Source organism: Nanorana parkeri, unplaced genomic scaffold (genome assembly GCF_000935625.1).
Source record: "Nanorana parkeri isolate BGI_ZX_2015 unplaced genomic scaffold, ASM93562v1 scaffold395, whole genome shotgun sequence".
Classification (NCBI taxonomy): domain Eukaryota; kingdom Metazoa; phylum Chordata; class Amphibia; order Anura; family Dicroglossidae; genus Nanorana; species Nanorana parkeri.
In genome coordinates this window covers 25346-34528 of record NW_017306663.1, presented here as the reverse complement: position 1 = coordinate 34528, position 9183 = coordinate 25346, and the positions used below count along the sequence as shown (strand labels likewise).

The 9183-nt window shown below is 46.3% G+C and overlaps 1 long non-coding RNA gene across 1 annotated transcript in view; it reads left to right on the top strand.

The window, feature by feature from the left end:
• Nucleotides 1-292: 292 nt before the first annotated feature.
• The window catches only part of LOC108789426, a 29467-nt gene continuing 20576 nt past the window's right edge, over nucleotides 293-9183 (top strand). Inside the window, exon 1 of the long non-coding RNA XR_001941399.1 lies at nucleotides 293-597. This is a non-coding gene — a long non-coding RNA (uncharacterized LOC108789426). The remainder of the gene's footprint in view (nucleotides 598-9183) is intronic.

Below are 9183 nucleotides of genomic sequence, written 5' to 3'. Positions count from 1 at the left end.
AGGCTCCCTCACTTCTCCTATAGGCAGAACCCTAAAACTAATCGTAACCAATAGTAACAGCACACAAGGAAGCACAAAATGGAGTCAGGCCTTCCCCGATCTGCTCACACTCCACTCTTCCAAGCAACGCGAGACTTGCCGGAGCCGCTTTCACTAACTACGCATGCGTCGGAAACCATCCTGCCGCCGCTGTCGACGTGACTATTGTGCGCAGGCGTCGCTCTCCGCCGTCGTACACCTGAACCTTTCCCAAGCCGCCAAATCTCGCGTTGCCCGGCCACTAGTGAGCTACGCGAGATTTGTCGGCGCAGGCGCAGTGAGCAGGATGAGTCTTGGAGAAGTGCTGGTACTTAGTACCCTTGAGTGCCGGCAGAGGAAAAGCCTTGTTTTGATGGCTTTAAAAGTTTCGTGCTGCAGCCTGTGATTGCTGCTCGAGCTTATGAGCCGCGGCTTGGAGGCCAGATCCCCCCGCGGGGCCAGCGCACGGTGCCGGGGCTCTCACATTTAGCTGGAGATAAAGTATCATGCGAGTTAAGTGAGGTGAGAGCTATCCCAGAGGAGCCCAATGAGTGGAATACAGTCTGCGGCCTCGGACAGGTGAGTGCAGCCTGGACATGGCATGGACACTTTGTACTGACAGGGAGACAAGCTGGAATCCAGGCTGATCTAAAATACACAGATTAGATCTGAGCTCCAGGAAACAGCCAATCACACAGAAGTACATATAGGGGGGCTATTGGTTTATCTGCCAAAGAACCTGTATATGTGTCCATCCGATCCTGAGATTTACACAGCTCTGATGCACAGCACATCCCATACCTGGCCGGCTGGGGAGACCTGATTTGTCTTCTGTTGCAGTTAAGTAACATTTACAGGTCTTGTCCCTCCTCCAGCATGTGATTGGGCAATGATAGGAGAAGCAGTAGACCGATGAGCTCATCTCTCCTGTCACTTTTCTCTTTCCTGCTATCAGCACCACCTCCAGTGCTGCTGCTCAACTGATTGGCTTATTGTGCAGCTCCTACCTTCCCCAGTCTGAGCTCTGCTGTACAGGGACTGCAGGAGGCTAATGCCAAGTCACATTCTGGTACTTACACCTCTGCCATTGCAAACAATACACTTAATGGTGTATTGATAAATCCAAAGCTGCATTCATTTGTGTACTTTACACCTGCCTGGAGTTCAGATTTCTTGCAGCAAGGTATTCATTAATCATTGCATCCACCTTCAGCTTTGGAAGTACCTGAATTTAACTTTGCTCTTGTGACCTCCCTGTACAGCAGAGCTCAGACATCAAGATGGAGGACAGGACTGGGAGCCAAGCAGGTGTGCTGAATGCAAATGTGCTGCCAAGAGTTATGACAGCAGGAGAGAGCAGAGGGATGACTTCATCAGTCTCCTGTTCTGCCATAGTTCAGTCAGCAGGCTGGGGGTGGAGATGGGATAACGGGGGGCAACAAAATAACGCTTGCAGTGGGGATTCCCCCGTTGGGGTTCAATGGCTGCTTCATCTACGGGGAACAGAAAATAATGACTATACTTGACCTTATTCTTCATCCTCTGGCTGCCAGCTCTCTTCTCTTTGATTGGGCCGGCTGTGCAGCTGGTGAGGGATCGGGTAAGTATAGTTTCTGTTTGTCTCCTCCCCCTTGTCAAAATGAGCATTTAACCCTTGCAGTGGGGGTGGACCCCACCGTGAGAGTCATTTTCTATTTTCCCGCAGAAGAGTAGGGGTAGGGGAAGGGGGGGGATGGGAATTCCACTATGCCCAGGTAGACTGCACATCATGGCAGACTGCCCCCCCCCCCCCCTCTCTAGATCTGACAGGGTCACCCTCTCTGCCCCCCCCTCCCATCTCCCATCCAGTGCCCCCTTCTTCAGCCTCTGGCCGACCACTGATAATGTAACGTCATTACATTTGTGCCAGAGTGACATTATCCCGACACTTGCTGCATCAATGGCATGTTACAAATGCTGAAAGTGGACAGAGAGTGTGTGCTGTGCATGGAATGCAGGCGGTGCACACTAACACAACATTGCTAGACAAAAGGGAAAGTGGTATTGGGCAGGAGAGACCTACAAAGGATCTTCTACTGAAACACTCTACCAAACTCCCGCAAATTTCTTTTCAACTTGAGTTCTGCTTTAACTGTGAGTGGTGTCATCCACCTGGCTGTAATGTCTGGCAGGGCTGTGTAAACATCGGGACTGGATGGACAGAAATACAAATCCTTTGACAGCTCCCTTAGGCCTTTTGCACATGGGCGCCTGAAGGTGTATAATGTTACTTGCAGGTGTATTTTGGCACCCGGGATAGGCAGCTGCCCATAGTAATCAATGGTTGTAGGCTGTTAATACAGCAGGGGTGGGAACTCCGGCCCTCCAGCTGTTGTGAAACTACAAATCCCATGAGGCATTGCAAGTGTAAGGTTGCACATGCAAATGAGTATGCAACCCTGGACACAGGCAGTGTGCATCCAGGAACCTACGGCTTTACGAATGCGCAAGTTTCAGCAAGTAACGGCTATATCCATATACAGCCACCTACAGCCAGCCATTCATTACTATGGGCGGCAGTACGCGGCAGCTGTGTATCCCAGGTGTGGTAATGTGCCCAGTTTCCATTATACAGTCTCGTGAGCCCATGTTCCTGCGGCTACATATGTATTACATATGTGTGTTCAGCTGTGTACCTGGAGTTCAGCTTCATAAAACCCAGCCCATGGTCTGGTTGTGTAGCATGGACCTGCCTGGCTAGGTAAAGTCTGATGGTGGGATGGGCTTTCTGACCCACTGAGAATATGTCTGCTGGTGTGCATCATCATGGTTAGTAATAGCCCATCATTGTATTTATTGCTTCCCTTCTAGATAGACCTTTCATTGCACTGGTGGTATAAGTACCTGAAAGGAGAAGTAGAACAAAGAGCCAATCAGTTGTGGTGCAGTGTAAGGTGCATGCTGATCGAAGGAGAGAGCAGAGTGCCAGAGAGATGACAAGCTCACCAGTGTGCTGTTTCTACTGTTACTTTTCAGTCACAGGCTGGGGGAGGGACAAGACCTGTAAGTGTTATTAAAGTGCAGCAGAGAAAAATCAGGTCTTCGGCCCTTCTAGATAGGGCTGTTTTGTACTCTCTCAGGGCTGTGTAAATCTCCGAACTGGATGAACAGAAATATAAATCCTTTGGCTTCCTTATATGTACTTCATCTGTGTTATTAGCTGTTTGCTTGCAGTCCGGCTTTTCCAAATATCTTTCTGTGTGTTCTATTGTTCTCCAGGCATTCGTTTGATGTACAGTATGCTTTGAAAGCTTCTTCTTTGTGGATCCCCCCCCCCTCCAGTGCAAGGGTTAACTGATCACTTATGTCTGTGGGTATGGTAAATAGACCTTTTACTTACATGAGCTCTGCTCCCCCCGGCATTTGGCTTTCCCCGATTACCCGACTGATGGACTGTCCTTGGCACCCATCAGTGTATAATGTGGGGGCTATGGGCCCAGCCAGAGGACATCCGACTGCCGCAGTGGAACAGGGGTGTTGGGGAGGCTACAGGTTCCAGTCTTAGAGCCAGCGATAGAGGGGATCAGGTAAGAAAGTCCATTAAAAAGGTCCCCTAGGCAAAGAAAAGAGCGGTACGGGGGGTAGCTCCACTGCAAGGGGAAGTGGTGCAAAAGAATGAAAGCAAACAATGTAACTATTAGAAGCCAGTCTAACTAATATGTTTCCTTCACTGGCTAGAGTGATCGCTAAAACACAGACGGGGGATATGAGTAAGTGCCTAAGGGCTAGTTCACACCGATCGCGGTGCAGAGCAGTGACAGAACGGATCAAAACTGCATCCAACGTATTCCAACGGTATTTTGGACTCCAGTTCACATTGCAGCGTTCAGTTCCAGAGCATGTAAAAAAAAAAACTGCGGCAAAACGCACTGCGTGTGCAGAGGCTCGTGCAGATCTGGTCGGTATTTGGTGTGAACAAGCCCTGAGTGCTGCAGGTTGGGCACCTGGGTTCCAATTATCTCTCCAAAACTGAAAGGCAAAAAAAGGTTTTGGCTGGAGTTACATTGTAACGTTTTGAAACATTTTAGACCCCCACACTTCTTTTTATGCCATATCCATCCCTCTGAACCTATAAGAAATGAGCATCATTTTCAGCACTGGAGTACAGGCTGGGGCTCGCAAACATAACTATACACTAGTTCATATCTTTTGTATTCTGTGTACTAATGATTGTTGGTGTGCAAAATATAAGGTTCACACTTGAGTCTTGGCCTCCTCGGTCGTTTTTGGTGCATTTGTTAAGTGCGTTTGTACGTGTTTTTACACATGTGTGTTTTTGTTTAGGCCAATGGAAAGCAGGTTACTAGGAGGAGGGGACAGTTGTTGGGAATGGAACTGTGCAAAAAAACACCTGTTACTTGCATTGTGTGGACACCGCAATTGTAGTGTGGGAGGAAAACCACGCAGACCTGCTCCAAACAATCTCCTGTACTTCTTTGGCGTTAGAAGCGTCAGCACATCACTCATTTGTGAAGGGGCCCATAAAATAAAATGGAAATGTCATTGTTGAGAGCTGCCATGCTTGTGGAAATAGTTGACAAATCACTCGGGTGTAAATGAGGCCTCAGCCCTTCGTATTATATGGAGCGCTTGTTATGTTAACAAAGTAAAGTGTTGGCCTTTTTACTGATGTTATTTCTTGTAGCAATTGCAGCATTTATGTTTACTTTGTGGAGTCATAATATAATATTGCATAATTGTTGTTATAGTTTGTTCTTTTATGTGCATGGAATTATTGCCGGAAGAGATCGGATCATAAACTACCGCTTGTTGTTCTCTTGTGCTTCTTTCTTTTCTACATGGGCTGATTACAGCAGTGTGTTACTGGCATAGGATGTAAAGAGTATGGGCAATTTTGGGTCTGATTTCTGCATGACATAAAATTGGTGCTGCACTCGCCTTCATTGTGTGGTTTCATCTTCTGTGCAGAAATATTACCTCTATCATACATACATACATACATACATACATACATACATACATACATACATCTGGGCTGCTAGGATCTATTGTATATACAATAGATCCCAGCACACATGTATGTACAATAGCCCGCAGGTATCTCTGTGGCTGTGTCCAGGTACTCACAGAACTCTACAATGTAGAGTGACATGGCACACCCTTCCAACGCTCCCCAGTCTCCGGCCTGTCCAACGCCGGATCCATCATACCGCCGCCCAGCCCGAATCCTTGACCGCGACCATCCGCAGGAAGCTTCGGCTGTTGCCACTGACTGCCTCACTGGTTTGGGGGCAGCATTTTGCCGCCAACCTGGAAAGTGCTGCTCGAGGCAAACGCCTTGTTTGCCTCGCGGTAGATACACCCCTGAGTATAGGACCCCACCTCACCCATGTTGTCAAGCTTTGCTTTACCGTCCCCACGCTCCAGCACTTGATCCTCATGAGCTGGAAGTAACATAGACTTCTGGGGGAGCATCAACCTGTGACCCTGGGTTGTCTGGCGAATGATGCAGAGAATAGTGCCCATGTCACGCCATGTAAGTACTATTCTGTGCAGCATTCAGGGTCGCTCTTTGTTGCTCCAGGTAAAAGAGGACGAGAACCCCGATATGTGACCGGCCATTAGATCTGGAAAAAAGTTAAGTATACAAAAAATGGGAAAAAGAGTGACACGATGTGATGTTTGGCACAAGATTTTCTTGTGTGAATTTCATATTCATTTTGAATGGCACCCCAATGCACAAATACTTTAGTGGGCATCTTCTTGATTTGAGCATATAGTGTTGATGACACTGAGTCAGGAACCCAGGATCCATACAAGTTTACAGCTGCATTACTACATAGTTGTTGGGGTTTTAAATGCGTGTCTATACAGTGGAGAGTACCATTGATAGAAATTTGACAAGCCCATCACTGTGCTGCTTTTCCTTCACTGTCCAGTCACAGGATGGGTTCAGGTCCATGACAGCCTGGGCTTGGAGGAAGTGAGTTGTATGATGCTGGCTGTCATTCATCCTGGAGACTGAGGACATCTAGTGCTGGGAAATAAATACTGCAGGGAACAGCTCAAAGTTATATTTAAAGTATTTTTGTTTTTCAGATTTTGGATAGAGCGATGGAGTTAGAACTGCTGTCAGCTTAGTATTGCTGCCTATGTCCCTGTTAGGGAGATTCATCCTCCTTGTCCCAATCGCCAGTGTCGCCTAGAGAGAAAGCTAGGTTAAGGCCAGGTTAACATTTGGGCGATCCGTGACCGAGCAGCAATCGTACACAAAACCGCACAGTCACAGAATCTTTCTAATTCTTTTCTAATGGCACCTCAGTCACACCAGACAGATTGCGCAGTTTCCGCCTGTTCAATCGCTCACAATCGCAGCTGAAAAAACTGTGCGTCGCAAAAAAAGGTACATGTCCCTTTTTTCAGCGATTGCAGCACTGATGTAACCCCATTTATAATCAATGGTGCCGTGCAACTGCACATGAACGCGCGGTACGGGGACACGCATCCTGGGGTCGCTGAAGTGTGCACCTGAAGAGGAATAGAGGGGACATCTTCCAATGGGGACACTCGTTCTTGTTAGAGCTGTCTGAAGGAATTTCCCTAACTTTGCAAACTTCTCACTTCCTGTTTGGTTTACATCTCCCTAATGAGACACAGCAAAAAAAACAAAAGTGACTGAAATTTTGGTCGTAGTTTTTCCTTTTTTAATGGGCTCTTTTTATTTGCCATTTTGTTTAGAGTTCAGCGTTCATTTTAGTGACCATTTAGCTCAATAGGAAAGTGACCATCTGTCTTATAGCTATGCTACTTACTACTGCTTTTATTTTTATCTGATCATTTTTTTATATTAGCCCATATTCTTTCCTTCTAATAATTTCATAAGAGATGCCTATACGCAATGCAGTAGTTCTAACCAACCCTGAGGTGTAGTCTGTCTGGCTGCATAGATAATGCTTCAATAGAAAAGCAGGAATCCCCGATATAGATAGACATATGCTGTATGTGGCTGTATGTGGCGTGCAGATACGTCTTATACCAGTGCTTGCAGAGAGTCTCCTGAGCAGTGTTGATGTCTTCCCAGACACTTTTCTTACCAGCCATTTATCAAAGGCCACGTCTCCATCCGCTTATGTAACAGTATTGAGTGATAACTTGCGTGCGAATGGTAGAACTGTATTGGAAATAATGTGGTGTATGTGTGCAACTTCCCTTCCTGCTAATAGAGCTGTTCAGTAAATGCCACATGTTTGCTGGGGATAAAAACCTTCACTGCATTATGATTGTTTTACGGTTTGAAAGATTCATATGAAAGTAGTACATGAATACATTGCCTGTTAATGAAGTAAACTGCTTTTTGTCATTTTTATTTTTGTCCTAATGTGCAAGTCTGCACAGCCCACTTGTATCTTAGGGCACACTTACTTCACAAGTGTGCTTTCTCCAGTGCTGGATTGATCAATCTTTGGTTCTCGGTTCCTTCCCTCGCCGCCGACACTTTCGCCTTCTCAAAAAGTACTCTGCGGCCACTGGGTGTCCACCGATGATGTTACTCATGCACATGTGCACAAGAGTTACATGCTCCCCTGCACCCGGGCCATTTTAAAGATGCTGTGAATGAGCTGAGTGTGTGCACAGCACATGCGCCGTACAGTGAACGCAAAACATAAAAAAATGCTGGGGGAGAGTGGAAGAACTTTTTGGCAGAAGTGACTTGCATGCGTCTTCTGCCACAAATCAGCTTTCTTTTTTCTTCTTGTTTCACTTCCACTTTAATTCATAGCCCATGGCTTTGCTTGTTTTTTTTTTTCTTTTTCTTTCCATCAGCTAACCTGTATTTAGGGCCGGTTTAAACCATAAACAGTGCGTTCCAGAGCGGTCCGGCTCTTGAACGCACTGAATTGCATTCCAGGCTGGGTTCCTTCATTCAGTGGCGAGAGGGGTGTGACGGATGGATGATCTGCACTATTTTTGCAGATGACACTGGAGCGGAATGCAGGCACTCATGTGCCACGTGTTCTGATGCGGGAGATCACACTGCGGGCAGGGGGAGTTGCTGCAGTGCCATTGACTTCAATGCACCGCCACGCACCCTCCTTCCCCTGAACGCAGGAAGATTTCTTGCCATAGATTCTGCTTCATTCACACATAGCGGTTAGAAAATCAGCGCGGTTTTCTGCATATTCGTCAAACGTGCACATTTTAACATACATGTGGATTCTGTGCGTTTGCGGCTACTACTATAGCTGCAGAATATCGCACTTGGAGTGATGCACATTTTCGTCCCGCGCAGACATTGCGCAAGGTGAAGAAGGTATATTGGAATATATTTAATTTTTATGTTTTGCGCGGTCTAGCGCAAAACATAAAAGCTAATATCGCTAATGTGTGAATGGAGCCTTAGGGTGCTGGGTGTTTGCACCAATCAGTCAGTGTTCATAGTTATTTTTATGTTTAAAAGCAAAAAAACTAAAGTTGGCTCCAGCTCGTAATTGCCATAGCAGATGCAGGCGAATGGAAGTCTAGTTTTGGACACCACGTTGTAAACGGAACATTGGAGTTTTGGAGAGGGTTCAGAGGTGGCAACTAAATTAATGAAAGAGATGGAAAATCTTACTGACTATAAAAGATTAGATAACTTGGTTAGGTTGAGATAAAAAGTGTCATAGATGACTTAAACAATATGTCCAAATATATCCAAGAACTGTACAACAATTGGGCACAATAACATATTATCCAAAGGACCTTGGAAGCATGCGTTTCATATAGAAGAGTTTCTCTTCTGTTCATTGAAGGACATTGGAAGGGTTCTATCGCCACATGCAGGAGAAGGACACTAGGTACAAAACAAAACGACGGCCCTAGGGGCGGCCCCTGGGTGGCTCAACCCAACCAGCTAGAGGCAGCTCAATTTTTTTTTTTGCCTTGTGTCGGAGTTAGGACCTGGCTCCCTGTTAGGATCTCATTCTTGTTTTTTGTTTTGTTTTGTTCCCTTTATATTGTTACTGAGTGTTCTAAGGAGGTAGCTTCCGTGGCCACTATTTCGAGTTAGATTAGGCAGGTTATTGTTCAGGCCTACGCCCTTAGGGCGTCAATCCCTGCCTATTTCGTTTGCAAATGGTTTTATTATTATTATTTATGAGACAGATCACAAAACTAGCACTTCTT